At 50.5% G+C, this 16,209-nt stretch overlaps 1 protein-coding gene across 2 annotated transcripts in view; it reads left to right on the top strand.

The window, feature by feature from the left end:
- Positions 1-16,209, top strand: part of CD151 (CD151 molecule (Raph blood group)) — a 52,449-nt gene that overhangs the window by 14,955 nt on the left and 21,285 nt on the right. The window contains exon 1 of one of the 2 annotated variants that reach the window (XM_038764301.1): positions 4,653-4,672. The exons of the other annotated variant lie outside the window; for it this stretch is intronic. The gene's annotated coding sequence lies outside the window, so the exon portion shown is untranslated. Of the gene's footprint in view, positions 1-4,652; positions 4,673-16,209 lie in introns of those variants that run through there. 2 annotated transcript variants of the gene reach the window in all.

Genomic DNA, 16,209 nt, shown 5'->3' on the forward strand with positions numbered 1-16,209 from the left:
CCTCTGCGCCCTCCGGGTCCTCGCCCTCCTGGTCCCCGTTCTCCCCGCGGTCCGCGCCCTCCCGGCCCCCCTCGGTGAGTGCCCGGACCCCCCCGGACCCCCCCGGACCCCCAGGCCTCCGGCTGCCCAGCCCCTCCCGACCCCCCAGGCCCCCGGCTGTCCGGCCCCTCCGAACCCCCAGACCCCTGAACCCCCAGGCCTCCGGCTGCCCAGCCCCTTCGGACCCCCTCACCGGACCTCCGGACCCCCCGGGACCCCCAGGCCTCCGGCTGTCCAGCCCCTCCGGACCCCCAGGCCTCCGGCCGTCCATCCTCCCCGGACCCCCAGACCCCAGGCCTCCGGCTGTCCAGCCCCTCCCGACCCCCAGGCCTCCAGCTGTCCGGCCCCTTCGGACCCCCTCACCGGACCCCCCCGGACCCCCAGGCCTCCAGCTGTCCAGCCCCTTCGGACCCCCTCACCGGACCCCCCCCCCCCCCGGACCCCCGGACCCCCAGGCCTCCGGCTGCCCAGCCCCTCCCGACCCCCCAGGCCCCCGGCTGTCCGGCCCCTCCGGCCCCCCAGACCCCTGAACCCCCAGGCCTCCGGCTGTCCAGCCCCTTCGGACCCCCTCACCGGACCCCCCGGGACCCCCGGACCCCCAGGGCTTCGGCTGTCTAGCTCCTTCGGCCCCTCGGACCCCGGGACCCCCAGGCCTCCGGCTGTCCAGCCCCTCCGGCCCCCCGGCCCCCCAGGCCTCCCGCTATCCAGCCCCTCCTGACCCCCAGGCCTTCGGTTGTCCAGCCCCTTCGGACCCCCGGACCCCCAGGCCTCCGGCTGTCCAGCCTCCCCGGACCCCCAGACCCCAGGCCTCCGGCTGTCCAGCCCCTTCGGACCCCCGGACCCCCAGGCCTCCGGCTGTCCAGCCCCTCCCGACCCCCAGGCCTCTGGTTGTCCAGCCCCTCCGGACCCCCGGACCCCTGAACCCCCAGGCCTCCGGCTGTCCAGCCCCTTCGGACCCCCCCGGACCCCCGGCTGTCCAGCCCCTCCCGACCCCCGGACCCCCAGGCCTCCGGCTGTCCATCCTCTCCGGACCCCCGGACCCCCAGTCCTCCGGCTGTCCAGCCCTTCCGGACCCCCGGACCCCCAGGCCTCCGGCTGTCCAGCCCTGCAGCCCCTGCAGCCCCCTGACCTCTGACCCCCGGCCACCCAGCCCCCAACCCCCCGGACAGGCTGGTCCTGGGTGGGGCGGGCCCAGCCTGGGGGAGCCCCCCATCCCCGCTGGACCCCCTCCTCCTCTCTCCCAGGACCCCCCCAACCCGCCGGCCTGGCTCCCCTTCCCCCCCCTCCTGGGCCTCAGTATCCCCGGGGGACCCCAGTCAGGGCCCTGCCTCCGGGTGGGCACCAGGACCATGTTGGGGAGAGCGTCCACCCCTGCCCCCCGCCTCACCCCCCACGATGGGGAGAATCGGCCCCCCGGCTTCTCTTGGACGGGGTGGGGGGCACCGGGGACATCCCAGGAGCCCATCCATCACCACTGTCTACTGAGCGCTGACTGTGTGCGGCACACTGGGCTAAGCGATCGGGAGAGTCCAGCGGGCCAGGGTCCGTAGACACTTTCTCCCCCCCAAAGAGGGGAGATGCGGGTTAGGGCAGTTCCTAGGGTGGAAGGAGCTTGAATTTGGGGAGGGGTTCTCTGTCCACCCATCAGAGGTTGCTTTCCCCCCTCCTGGACTCAGAGATGAGGGACCCCCAAAGCCAGGGAAGCAGTAAAATGGGGATACTATGATCCCTGTTATTATTAGTAGTAGTAATAATAATAATAATGGTTCTTGTTAGCGCTTACTATGTGCCCAGCACCCAAGTGCTGGGGTCAATAATAATAATAATAATCATGATGGCATTTGTTAAACACTTACTATGTGCAAGGCACTGTTCTAAGCGCTGGGGGGATACAGGGTGATCAGGTTGTCCCATGTGGGGTTGACAGTCTTCATCCCCATTTTACAGATAAGGGAACTGAGGCACAGAGAAGTTAAGTGACTTGCCCAAAGCCACACAGCTGACAAGTGCCAGAGCCGGGATTAGAACCCACCATCTCTGACTCCCAAGCCCGTGCTCTTTCCACTGAGCCACGCTGCTTCTCTTCATCTTAATCTGGATTAATACAGGTTAATCCAGTTGGACCCAATCCCTGTCCCACAGGGGGCTCACACTCTTATCCCCATTTTACAGATGAGGGAACTGAGGCACGGAGAAGTGACTTTCCCAAGGTCACATGGCAGATATTTGTCTAGACAAATATCGTTGTGGGCAGGGAATGTGTCTGTTTATTATGCCATACTCTCTCAAGCGCTTAGTATAGTGCTCTGCACCCAGTAAGCGCTCAATAAATACAATTGAATCGATAAATATGATTGAATGAATGTGGTGGTGATGATGATGATGATGATAATAGTATTTGTTAAGCGCTTACTATGTACCAAGCAGTGTTCTAAGCGCTGGGTTAGTTACAAGGTGATCACGTTGTCCCACGTGGGGCTCACAGTCTTAATCCCCATTTTACAGATGAGGGAACTGAGGCACAGAGAAGTTAAGTGACCTGGCCAAAGTCACACAGCTGACAAGTGGAGGAGCTGGAATTAGACCCCATCTCCTCTGACTCCCAAGCCCGGGCTGTTTCCACTGAGCCACGCTGCTTCTCTAACGATTATTAACGATCCCTATTAATAATAAGAATGGCAGAGGCGGGATTAGAACCCAGGTCTTTTGTGCTCTATCCATTAAGCCACGCTGTTTCCCTCCCCTTTGATCGTGAACCCCATATGAGACAGTATCGTATCTGCCCCAGCGCTTCGGACCGTGCTAAGCCCTTAACAAATATCAGAAGTATTATTTTTTATTATCGTTACTAATAACTGTGGGATTTAAGTGCTTACTATATGCCGAGCACTGTCCTAAATGCTGGGGTAGAAAAAGATTCTCAGGTCAGACACTGTCCTTGTTCCATATGGGGCTCACAGTCTTATGTGGGACGGAGAATAGGCAATAATAATAATGATAACAATCAATCAGTCATATTTATTGAGCGCTTACTGTGTGCAGAGCACTGTACTAAGCGCTTGGGAAGTACAAGTGGGCAACATATAGAGACGGTCCCTACCCAACAGTGGGCTCACAGTCTAAAAACAGTGGGCTCACAGTCTAAAAGTGACAATAACAATTGTGGTTCTTGTTAAGCACTTACTATATGCCCAATACTGAACTAAACATCTGAGTAAATTCAAGATCATCAGGTCTCCCATGGGGCTTAAAGTCCAAGTAGGAGGGAGAACAGGGACTGAATCCCCATTTTACAGAGGAAGAAACCAAGGCACTTACTATGTGTAAAGCACTGTTCTAAACGCTGGGGAGGTTACAAGGTGATCAGGTTGTCCCACGGGGGGCTCACACTTTTAATCCCCATTTTCCAGATGAGGTCACTGAGGCCCAGAGCAGTGAAGTGACTTGCCCCAAGTCACACAGCTGACAATTGGCGGAGCCGGGATTTGAACCCGTGACCTCTGGGTCCAAAGTCCAGGCTCTTTCCACTGAGCCACGCTGCTTCTCCAGCATCTATTTTTTTATCTACTTGGTATCTGCTAGTTCCTCGGCTTGGACAGTCCCTGTCCCACTTGGGGCCCACACTCTTATCCCCATTTTACAGATGAAGTAGTTGAGGCCCAGAGAAGTGAAGTGCTCTGCCCCAGGTCACACGGCAGACGTGGCGGAGGCGGGATTAGAACCCATGTCCTTCTGGCCAGAGGCCCTTGCTCTAGACACAAAGTCACACTCCCTGTCCCACTTGGGGCCCACACTCTTATCCCCATTTTACAGATGAAGTAGTTGAGGCCCAGAGAAGTGAAGTACTCTGCCCCAGGTCACACGGCAGACATGTGGCGGAGGCGGAATTAGAACCCATGTCCTTCTGGCTACAGGCCCTTGCTCTAGACACAAAGTCACGCTGCTTCTCACTGTACTGAGCGCTTGGTCACCCTTCCCTGGGCCCCTGTTCCCCCACCCCTTCAGTCAATCAATTGTATTTATTGAGCACTTACCGTGTGCAGAGCACTGTACTAAGCGCTTGGGAGGGAACAACAGAACGGAATTAGTTCCCTGCCTTATCTATATTAACGTCCGTCTCCCCCTGTAATAATAATAATAATGGCATTTATTAAGCGCTTACTATGTGCAAAGCACTGTTCTAAGTGCTGGGGCGGTTACAAGGTGATGAGGTTGTCCCATGGGGGGCTCACAGTCATAATCCCCATTTTACAGATGAGTGAACTGAGGCCCAGAGAAGTGAAGTGACCTGCCCAAAGTCACACAGCTGACAAGTGGCGGGGCCGGGATTTGAACCCATAACCTCTGACTCCAAAGCCCGTGTTCTTTCCACTGAGCTGTGCTAGCTTGTCATAGGCAGGGAGCGTGTCTACTGACTGGTTACATTGTCTTCTCCCAAGCGCTTAGTACAGTGCTCTGTTCACAGTAAGCCCTCAATATATACGATTGATCGATTGATTGATTGAGCTTAAAATCTAGAGGGGGAGACTGACATTAATATAAATAAATAAATTCTGGAGTGGTGGGGGGCTGAGGGAGGCCGTTACATTGTTATATTGTTCCTCCCCCTTCTAGACTGTGAGCCCGCTGTTGGGTAGGGACCGTCTCTATATGTTGCCAACTTCTACTTCCCAAGCGCTTAGTACAGTGCTCTGCACACAGTAAGCGCTCAATAAATACGACTGAATGAATATTGTTACAGAAGCGGCATGGCGTAGTGGCTAGAGCACAGGCCTGCGAGTCAGAAGGTCATGGGTTCTAATTCCGCCTCCACCGCTTGTCTGCTGTGTGACCTTTGGCAAGTCACTTCTCCGGGCCTCAGTGACCTCATCTGTAAAATGGGGGTTGAGACCGTAAACCCTACGTGGGACCGTGGCCAACCCAATTTGCTTGTATCCACCCCGGTGCTTAGAACAGTGCCTGGTACGTGGTAAATGCTTAACAAATCAATCAATCAATCATCATCATCATCATCAATCGTATTTATTGAGCGCTTACTGTGTGCAGAGTACTGTACTAAGCGCTTGGGAAGTACAAGTTGGCAACATATAGAGACATTCCCTACCCAACAGTGGGCTCACAGTCTAAAAGGGGGAGACAGAGAACAAAACCAAACATACTAACAAAATAAAATAAATACAATAGATCTGTACTAGTAAAATAAATAGAGTAACAAATATGTACAAACATATATACAGGTGCTGTGGGGAAGGGAAGGAGGTAAGATGGGGGAGATAATCAATCAATCAATCGTATTTATTGAGCGCTTACTGTGTGCAGAGCACTGTACTAAGCGCTTGGGAAGTACAAGTTGGCAACATATAGAGACAGTCCCTACCCAACGGTGGGCTCACAGTCTAAAAGACTGTGACAAATGCCACTCTTATTATTGTTATTATTTTATTATCCTCTCCGAAGCACTCAGTACAGTGCTCTGCACACAGTATGTGCTCAGTCAATACGACTAACTGAATAAAGGGTGCATGTATATATGTTTGTACATATTTATTACTCTATTTATCTTACTTGTACATATCTATTCTATTTATTTTATTTTGTTAATATGTTTGGTTTTGTTGTCTGTCTCCCCCTTCTAGACTGTGAGCCCGCTGTTGGGTAGGGACCGTCTCTAGATGTTGCCAACTTGGACTTCCCAAGCGCTTAGTACAGTGCTCTGCACACAGTAAGCGCTCAATAAATACGATTGATTGATTGATTGATTGATTGAAATGAGAAGCAGTGTGGCTCAGTGGAAAGAACCTGGGCTTTGGAGTCAGAAGTCGTGGGTTCAAATCCCAACTCCTCCAATTGTCAGCTGTGTGACTTTGGGCAAGTCACTTCACTTCTCTGTGCCTCAGTTATCTCATCTGTAAAATGGGGATTAAGACTGTGAGCCCCCTGTGGGACAACCTGATGGCCTTGTAACCTCCCCAGCGCTTAGAACAGTGCTTGGCACATAGTAAGCGCTTAATAAATGCCATTATATAAAATTCAAGTGTAGGGTTGACCCAGAAGGGAGTTGGAGAAGAGGAAATGAGGGCTTAGTCAGGGACGGACATCCTGATGGTCTGATCTGAATCCGCCCTGCTGTAGTCGGAGTATCTGCTGAGGCAGAGGGGGGTGGCGCATTCATTCATTCAATCGTATTTATTGAGCGCTTACTGTGTGCAGTACACTGTACTAAGCGCTTGGGAAGTACAATTTGGCAACATATAGAGACAGTCCTGGCATCAGGCCGAGCCTCCGGGCTGCCCATGCCCGTGCCAAAGAAGCAGCGTGGCTCAGTGGAAAGAGCCCGGGCTTTGGAGTCAGAGGTCAGGGGTTCGAATCCCGGCTCCGCCACTTGTCAGCTGGGTGACTTTGGGCAAGTCACTTAGCTTCTCCGGGCCTCAGTTCCCTCATCTGTAAAATGGGGATTAAAACTGTGAGCCCCCCGTGGGACAAACTGATCATCTTGTAACCTCCCCAGAGCTTAGAACAGTGCTTGGCACATAATAAGCGCTTAATAAACACTATCATTATTATTATTATCTCCCTGCCGGGAGGAGGAGAAGGCACTGGGGGGTTGAGATGCCTCCCGCTCCGCCAAATTCCCCCCAGCTCGGGCAGGGGAGGGGGGCACGGAAGAGGGGATGGGCAGAGTGGATCGAACACGAGCCCGGGAATTGGAAGGTTGTGGGTTCTAGTCTCACTTTGGGGAAGCAGCGTGGCTCGGTGGAAAGAGCGTGGGCTTGGGAATCAGAGGTCATGGGTTCGAATCCTGGCCCCGCCACTGAACTGTGTGACCTTGGGCAAGCCACTTCACTTCCCTGTGCCTCAGTTACCTCCTCTGTAAAACGGGGATTAAAACAGTGAGCCCCCAGTGGGGCAACCTCATCATCATCATCAGTCGTATTTATTGAGCGCTTACTATGTGCAGAGCACTGTACTAAGCGCTTGGGAAGTACAAATTGGCAACATATAGAGACAGTCCCTACCCAACAGTGGGCTCACAGTCTAAAAGGGGACCTGATCAACTTGTATCCCCCCAGCGCTTAGAAGAGTGTTTTCTCCCCCTTTTAGACTGTAAGCCCACTGTTGGGTAGGGACTGTCTCTGTATGTTGCCAACTTGTACTTCCCAAGCGCTTAGTCCAGTGCTCTGCACACAGTAAGCGCTCAATAAATACGATTGATTGATTGATTCCGCCACTCGTCAGCTGTGTGACTTTAGGTAAGTCACTTCACTTCTCTGGGCCTCAGTTCCCTCATCTGTAAAATGGGGGTTAAGCCTGTGAGCCCCACATGGGACAACCTGATCACCTTGTATCCCCCCAGTGCTTAGAACAGTGCTTTGCACATAGTAAGCGCTTAATAAATGCCGTCATTATTATTATTATTATTATTATTATTATTGTCTGCTGGGTGACCTTGGGTTAGTCACTTCGCTTCTCTGGGCTTCAGTTCCCTCATCGACATAATGGGGATTTCAGTCAATCGTATTTATTGAGCGCTTACTGTGTGCAGAGCACTGTACTATGCGCTTGGGAAGTACAAGTCGGCAACATATAGAGACGGTCCCTACCCAACAACGGGCTCACGGTCTGGGGCAGGGACTTTGTCCGGCCCGATTTGCTTGTATCCACTCCAGCGTTTAGTACAGTGCCTGGCACATAGTAAGTGCTTAACAGATGCCACCAAAAATGGGGGAGGAGGCCACCGGCTGGGATGAGGAAGGGGCGAGACATATCGTTCCGAGGGGCCTGGGGTGGGATCGGAGGGGAAAACATGGAAGCAAGATGGGACAGGGCCTGAGCAGGGAGGTGGGCACAGGCCATCCATATTGTCGTACTGTAATAATAATAATAATAATAATGGCATTTATTAAGCGCTTACTATGTGCAAAGCACTGTTCTAAGCGCTGGGAAGGTTACAAGGTGATCAGGTTGTCCCACGGGGGGCTCACAGTCTTAATCCCCATTTTCCAGATGAGGTGACTGAGGCCCAGAGAAGTTAAGCGACTTGCCCAAAGTCACCCAGCTGACAATTGGAGGAGCCGGGATTTGAACCCATGACTTCTGACTCCAAAGCCCGGGCTCTTTTCCACTGAGCCATGCTGCTTCTCTGTACTCTTCTAAGCACTTAGTACAGTGCTTTGCACAAAGTAAGCACTCAATAAATATGACTGAGTGAGGGGAACCGTGCTTCAGGGTCTGAGGATTGGAGAGCAAGGGACTTCTGGGCAAGCTTGGGGGCCTAGTGGCTAGAACTCAGGCCTGGGAGTAAAAGGTCATGGGTTCTAATCCTGACTTCACCCCCTTGTCTGCTGTGTAACCCTGGGCAAGTCATCTTACCTCCTTCCCTTCCCCACAGCACCTGTATATATGTATATATGTTTGTACATGTTTATTACTCTATTTATTTAACTTGTACATATCTATTCTATTTATTTTATTTTGTTAGTATGTTTGGTTTTGTCCTCTGTCTCCCCATTTTAGACTGTGAGCCCACTGTTGGGTAGGGACCGTCTCTATATGTTGCCAACTTGGACTTCCCAAGCGCTTAGTCCAGTGCTCTGCACACAGTAAGCGCTCAATAAATACGATTGATTGATTGATTGATTTCACTTCTCTGGCCCTCAGTTCCCTTGAATGGAAAAGGGGGACTGAGACCGTGAGCTTCATGTGGGACAGGGACTGTGTCCCACCCTGATTTGCTTGTGTCCACCCCGGCGCTTAGTACAGCGTGGCTCAGTGGAAAGAGCCCGGGCTTGGGAGTCCGAGGTCATGGGTTCTAATCCCGGCTCCGCCGCTTGTCAGCTGTGTGACTCTGGGCAAGTCACTTAACTTCTCTTTGCCTCAGTTCCCTCATCCGTAAAATGGGGATGAAGACTGTGAGCCCCATGTGGGACAACCTGATCACCTTGTATTCCCCCCCAGCTCTTAGAACAGTGCTTTGCACATAGTGAGTGCTTAACAAATACCATAATTAATTATAATACTCATATTATTATATTATTATAATTATTATACGCAGCATACTATTTTATATTATATTATATATACTATAAATATTATTATATTATTATTATGATTGTCATTATTATTATTACAGTGCCTGGCCCACAGTAAGTCCGTAATAAATACCAGAGTTATTATCTCTAGAGATTTGGCTCCTGCGGGGCCTTGGGAATGCGGGGGATGGAAAGGGCTCGGTCCTGAGGAAATGCACCCTAATCCCTCCCCCGTCACCGCCCTGTGGGGTGAGAAAGTTCATCCCACTGTCTAACCTCGAGCCCTCTCGCTGCAGTTGGAGAGATCTCTGACTACTGAGTTTGCTGGAGCTGCAGAGTCATTTTGGCCCACTCCCCTGCCTCCCACCCCCACCTCCTTGGGGTCCCTACCCCAACTTTTCCTTAATGGGGATGGAGTTGGGTGGGGTGTCCCCCCCCCCTGCCAAAAGACTCCAGTGATTTGAGGGAAACAGAGTCCCCCCACTTCTTTGCTCCGCCTGGGGGGTCTGAGGGTCATGGTGGGGGCTAGGCAAGCAGGGGAAGGTGGGGTAACAATAATAATTAATAATAATGATGGCACTTGTTCATTCATTTATTCAATCATATTTATTGAGCGCTTACTGTGTGCAGAGCACTGTACTAAGCGCTTGGGAAGTACAAGTCGGCAACATATAGAGAGGGTCCCTACCCAACAGTGGGCTCACAGTCTAGAAGGGGCAGACAGGGAGGTCCTTCTGACTTCCAAGCGGCATGGAAGCAGCATGGCCTAGTGACAAAAGCCCGGACTTGGGAATCAATCAATCAATCAATCAATCAATCGTATTTATTGAGCGCTTACTATGTGCAGAGCACTGTACTAAGCGCTTGGGAAGTACAAATTGGCAACACATAGAGACAGTCCCTACCCACCAGTGGGCTCACAGTCTAAAAGGGGGAGACAGACAACAAAACATATTAACAAAATAAAATAAATAGAATAAATATGTACAAATAGAATATTCATTCATTCAATCGTATTTATTGAGCGCTTACTGTGTGCAGAGCACTGTACTAAGCGCTTGGGAAGTACAAGTTGGCAACATATAGGGACGGTCCCTACCCAACAGTGGGCTCACAGTCTAGAAGGGGGAGACAGACAACAAAACATATTAACAAAATAAAATAAATAGAATAAATATGTACAAATAGAATATTCATTCATTCATTCAATCGTATTTATTGAGCGCTTACTGTGTGCAGAGCACTGTACTAAGCGCTTGGGAAGTACAAATTGGCAACACATAGAGACAGTCCCTACCCACCAGTGGGCTCACAGTCTAAAAGGGGGAGACAGAGAACAAAACCAAACATACCAACAAAATAAAATAAATAGGATAGAAATGTACAGTCACAGAGGACGTGGGTTCTGATCCCGACTCGGCCACTTGTCTGCCGAGTGACCTTGGGCAAGTCGCTTCACTTCTCCAGGCCTCAGTTTCCTCATCTGCCAAATGGGGATTGAGATTGGGAGCCCCACGTGGGACAACCAGATTACCTTGTACCTTTTAGACTGTGAGCCCACTGTTGGGTTGGGACTGTCTCTATATGTTGCCGCTTCCCAAGCGCTTAGTACAGTGCTTTGCACACAGTAAGCGCTCAATAAATACGATTGATTGATTGATTGATTGATTGTATCTGCCCCAGTGCTTAGAACAGTGCTCGGTACATAGCAAGCACTTAACAAATACCATTATTATTATTATTATTATTATTTTATTATTCTAGTCCTGGGCTCTAGCCACTAGTCCATGCCGCTGCAGATGGCTGAGCCCGCCCGGGAGCACTGGTTGAGGATGGGGTGGGTGCGGGGGCTGATCCGGGGGTCCCAGGACACTGGATTTGGGATGCCGGGCTCAGGCCCTTTGGCCCGTGAGCTCACCGCTTTGCTATTCCGAGTTATTTTGGTCCAGAGTTGCTGACCTCGGGCTGGAATTCCGCAGTCCTCTGGGGAAGATCCGGAGCGAAGGAAGATGGGGGTGGGCAGCGGGGGACATTCATTCGTCCAGCCGGATTTATTGAGCGCTTACTGTTAGCAGGGCACTGTACTAAGCAATTGGGAGAGTCCAATATTACAATATACTGACACATTTCCTGCCCACAACGGGCTGACAGTCTAGAGGGGGAGACAGACATCAATGCAAATAAATAAGAGATTCATTCATTCATTCAGTCGTATTTATTGAGCGCTTACTGTGCGCAGAGCACTGTATCAATCAACCAATCGTATTTATTGAGCGCTTACTGTGTGCAGAGCACTGGACTAAGCTCTTGGGAAGTACAAGTTGGCAACATCATCATCATCATTATCATCAATCGTATTTATTGAGCGCTTACTGTGTGCAGAGCACTGGACTAAGCGCTTGGGAAGTACAAGTTGGCAACATGTAGAGACGGTCCCTACCCAGAGGTGGGCATGGTGCGGGGCTGGCACGGGGGAAGAGCCAAGGGAGTAAGTCGGGGTGACGCAGAAGAGAGTGGGAGAAGAGGAAAGTTGGGGGGCTTAGTCTGTGAAATCGGTGACTACAGGTGAGACACCCCCCCACACACCTGCTCCTTCCCTCCCCTGGTAATAATAAGAATTGTGGTATTTGTTAAGCGCTCACTCTGTACTATTCATTCATTCATTCAATTGTATTTATTGAGCACTTACGGTGTGCAGAGCACTGCACTAAGCGCTTGGGAAGTCCAAGTTGGCAACATCTAGAGACTGTCCCTACCCAACAGTGGGCTCACAGTCTAGAAGGGGGAGACAGAGAACAAAACAAAACATATGAACAAAATAAAATAAATAGAATACGTACAAGTAAAATAAATAGAGTAATAAATACATACAAACATATACATATATACAGGTGCTGTGGGGAAGGGAAGGAGGTAAGGCGGGGGGATGGATAGTACTATGTACTAAGCGCTGAGGTGGACACAAGCAAATCGGGTACTGTACTTCCCAAGTGCTTAGTACAGTGCTCTGCACACAGTAAGCGCTCAATAAATACGATTGATGGTGATCAGGTTGGACACGGTCCCTGTCCCAAGTGGGGCTCACGGTCTCAATCCCCATTTTACAGATGAGGGAACGGAGGCACGGAGAAGTGAAGTGACTTGCCCAACGTCACGCAGCAGACACGTGGCAGGCCTGGGATTAGAACCCAGATCCTTGTGACTCCCGGGCCTGTGCTCTATCCCCTGTGCCCTGCTGAATCCATGGCATGGTTTGTGTTGATAGCTGTCTCCCCCAGCCCCTCCAGACTTTGAGCTCGTTTTTTTTATGGCATTTATTAAGTGCTTACTATAATAATAGTAATAATAATGATAGCATTAATTAAGCGTTTACTATGTGCAAAGCACTGTTCTAAGTGCTGGGGAGGTTACAAGATGATCGGGTTGTCCCACGGGGGGCTCACAGTCTTCATCCCCATTTTACAGATGAGGTAACTGAGGCACAGAGAAGTGAAGTGACTTGCCCAAAGTCACACAGCTGACAATTGGCAAAGCCGGAATTTGAACCCATGTGCAAAGAATTGTTCTAAGTGCTGGGAAGGCTACAGGGTGGTCGGGTTGTCCCACATGGGGGCTCACAGTCTTAATCCCCATTTTACAGGTGAGGTAACTGAGGCCCAGAGAAGTGAAGTGACTTGCCCAAAGTCACACAGCTGACAATTGGCGGAACCGGGATTTGAACGCATGACCTCTGACTCAAAGCCCTTGTTCTTTCCACTGAGCCACGCTGCTTCTCTCAAGCAGCAAGCGCTTAGTACAGTGTTCTGCGCACAGTAAGCGCTCAATAAATACTATTGAATGAATGAATGAATGATTGCAGTTACTGTGTGCCGAGCATTGTGCTGAGCGTTTGGACGAGTTGCAAGCAGGGTGGCGGAGCAGGAAGAGCCTGGGACTAGGAGTCAGTGGGAACGAGCCTGGGCTTTGGAGTCAGAGGTCGTGGGTTCGAATCCCAGCTCCGCCACATGTCTGCTGTGTGACCTTGGGCAAGTCACTTCACTTCTCTGAGCCTCACTTCCCTCATCTGTAAAATGGGGATTGACTGTGAGCCCCACGTGGGACAACCTGATCACCTTGTATCCCCCCCAGCGCTTAGAACAGTGCTTTGCACATAGTAAGCGCTTAATAAATGCCATTATTATTATTATTATTATTATCCCGGCTCTGCTACTTGTCTGCTGGGTGGCCTTGAGTGAGTCATTTCACATTTCTGTGCCTCAGTTTCCTCATCCAAAAAGTGAGGATTCAATCTCTGTCTCCCTCCAACTTAAACTGTGAGCCCCACCTGGGGACCTGATTACCTTGTATCTACCCCAGCGCTTAGTACAGTGCTTGGCACACAGTGAGCGCTTAACAAATGCCACAGTTATTACTATTGTTATTATTACAATTATTCAACAGAGTTGATAGATTCATTCATTCATTCAATCGTATTTATTGAGCGCTTACTGTGTGCAGAGCACTGTACTAAGCGCTTGGGAAGTACAAGTTGGCAACATATAGAGACAGTCCCTACCCAACAGCGGGCTCACAGTCTAGAAGGGGGAGACAGACAATAAAACAAAGCATATTAACCAAATAAAATAAATAGAATAAATATGTACAAATAAATAAATAGAGTAATAAATACGTACAAACATATATACAGGTGCTGTGGGGAGGGGAAGGGGGTAAGGTGGGGGAACGAGGAGGGCGATTGTCCCATTTGGGGCTCACAATCTTCGTCCCCATTTTACAGATGAGGTAACTGAGGCACAGAAAAAAGTGCCTTGCCCAAAGTCACACAGCTGACCATTGGCGGAGTCGGGATTAGAACCCATGACCTCTAACTCCAAAGCCCGGGCTCCTTCCACTGAGCCACGCTGCTTCTCTAAATACCATCATACAAATACCATAATAATAATTATTCTTAATGAAGGGAGCAAGTCAGGGTGGCGCAGAAGGGAGAGAGAGAAGAGGAAAGGAGGGCTTAATCAGGGAAGGCCTCTGGGAGGAGGTGGGCCTTCATTAATAATAATAATGTTGGTATTTGTTAAGTGCTTACTGTGCAAAACACTGTTCTAAGCGCTAGGGTAGAGACAAGGTAATCAGGTTGTCCCACGAGGGGCTCACAGTCTTCCTCCCCATTTTACGGATGAGGGAACTGAGGCCCAGAGAAGTGAAGTGACTTGCCCAAAGTCACACAGCTGACAAGTGGCGGGGCGGGGATCGCCCCCTTTTAGACTGTGAGCCCACTGTTGGGTAGGGACTGTCTCTTTATGTTGCCAACTTGGACTTCCCAAGCGCTTAGTCCAGTGCTCTGCACACAGTAAGCGCTCAATAAATACGATTGATGATGATGATGATGATGATTTGAACCCGCGGCCTCTTGACTCCAAAGCCCGGGCTCTTTAAGCGGCTTTAAGCGGCAAGGGGAGAGGAAAGTCTGTCGGATATGCGTCTGCTTTCAGGCTTCTGGGGCGGGGGACGGTTAGGGGGGGACCCCAAAATTTGGGCGGTCAGTTGGGTGGCGGAGGGATGGACCAGAGGTTGCCCTGGGCAACGGTCTCCAGGAACTCCCGCCTAATGCCAGCTGTTGCCGGGCACTCCACGCCCACCCATACTCACCCACCCCTGCCACCGCTCTGCCCGCCTTTAAAGGAAACGCAGTCCGTGAATGCTGCTGACCTCATAATAATAATAATAATAATAATAATGGCATTTGTTAAGCGCTTACTAGGTGCAAAGCACTGTTCTAAGCGCTGGGGGATATAACATGATCAGGTTGTCCCACGTGGGGCTCACAGTGAATCCCCATTTACAGATGAGGTAACTGAGGCTCAGAGAAGTGAAGTGACTTGCCCAAGGTCACACAGCAGACATGTGGCGGAGCTGGGATTCGAACCCACGACCTCTGACTCCAAAGCCCGGGCTCTTTCCACTGAGCCACGCTGCTTCTCATGCCTCCATTCGTTAAATCGTATTTATTGAGCGCTTACTGTGTGCACAGCCCCATACTAAGCGCTGGATAATTGCGGTGTTTGTTCATTCATTCATTCAATCGTATTTATTGAGCGCTTATTGTGTGCAGAGCACTGGACTAAGCACTTGGGAAGTCCAAGTTGGCAGCATATAGAGACGGTCGCTACCCAACAACGGGCTCACAGCCTAGAAGGGGGAGACGGACAACGAAACAAGTAGATAGGTGTCAATACCATCATCAGAACAGCGCTTAGAACAGTGCTCTGCACATAGTAAGCGCTTAAAAATGCCATTATTATATTATTATTATTAAATAGAATGATAGCTATATTCACATCATTAATATAATAGAGTAACAAATATGTACAAATATATGTTAAGCGCTTTCTATGTGCCAGGCACTGCACTAAGCGCTGGGGGAGACTTCTAGATGTGGGCCTGTTGTTGGGTAGGGATCCTCTCTGTTTGTTGCCGAATTGTACTTTCCAAGTGCTTAGTACAGTGCTCTGCACACAATCAGCGCTCAATAAATACGATCGAATGAATGAATGAATGGGAGATACAGGCTGATCGACCGGTCACAGTCCCGTCCCACATAATCAATCAATCGTATTTATTGAGCACTTACTGTGTGCAGAGCACTGTACTAAGCGCTTAGGAAGTACAAGTTGGCAACATATAGAGACAGTCCCTACCCAACAGTGGGCTCACAGTCTAAAAGGGGGGAGACAGAGAACAAAACCAAACATACTAACAAAATAAAATAAATAGAATAGATATGTACAAGTAAAATTAATAAATAGAGTAATAAATATGTACAAACATATATCCATATATACAGGTGCTGTGGGGAAGGGAAGGAGGTAAGATGGGGGGATGGAGAGGGGGACGAGGGGGAGAGGAAGGAAGGGGCTCAGTCTGGGAAGGCCTCCTGGAGGAGGTGAGCCCACATAGGGCTCATGGTCTCAATCCCCATTTTCCAGATGAGGTGACTGAGGCCTAGAGAAGTGAAGCGACTTGCCCAAGGTCACACAGCAGACAAAAGTGGTGAAGTGGGATTAGAACCCAGGTCCTTCTGATTCCCAGGCCTGTGCTCGAGCCCCTGCACCATGAAGAACAATAAACGGACATGTTCGCTGCC

This window comes from Tachyglossus aculeatus, chromosome 22 (genome assembly GCF_015852505.1).
Source record: "Tachyglossus aculeatus isolate mTacAcu1 chromosome 22, mTacAcu1.pri, whole genome shotgun sequence".
In the NCBI taxonomy this organism is placed as follows: domain Eukaryota; kingdom Metazoa; phylum Chordata; class Mammalia; order Monotremata; family Tachyglossidae; genus Tachyglossus; species Tachyglossus aculeatus.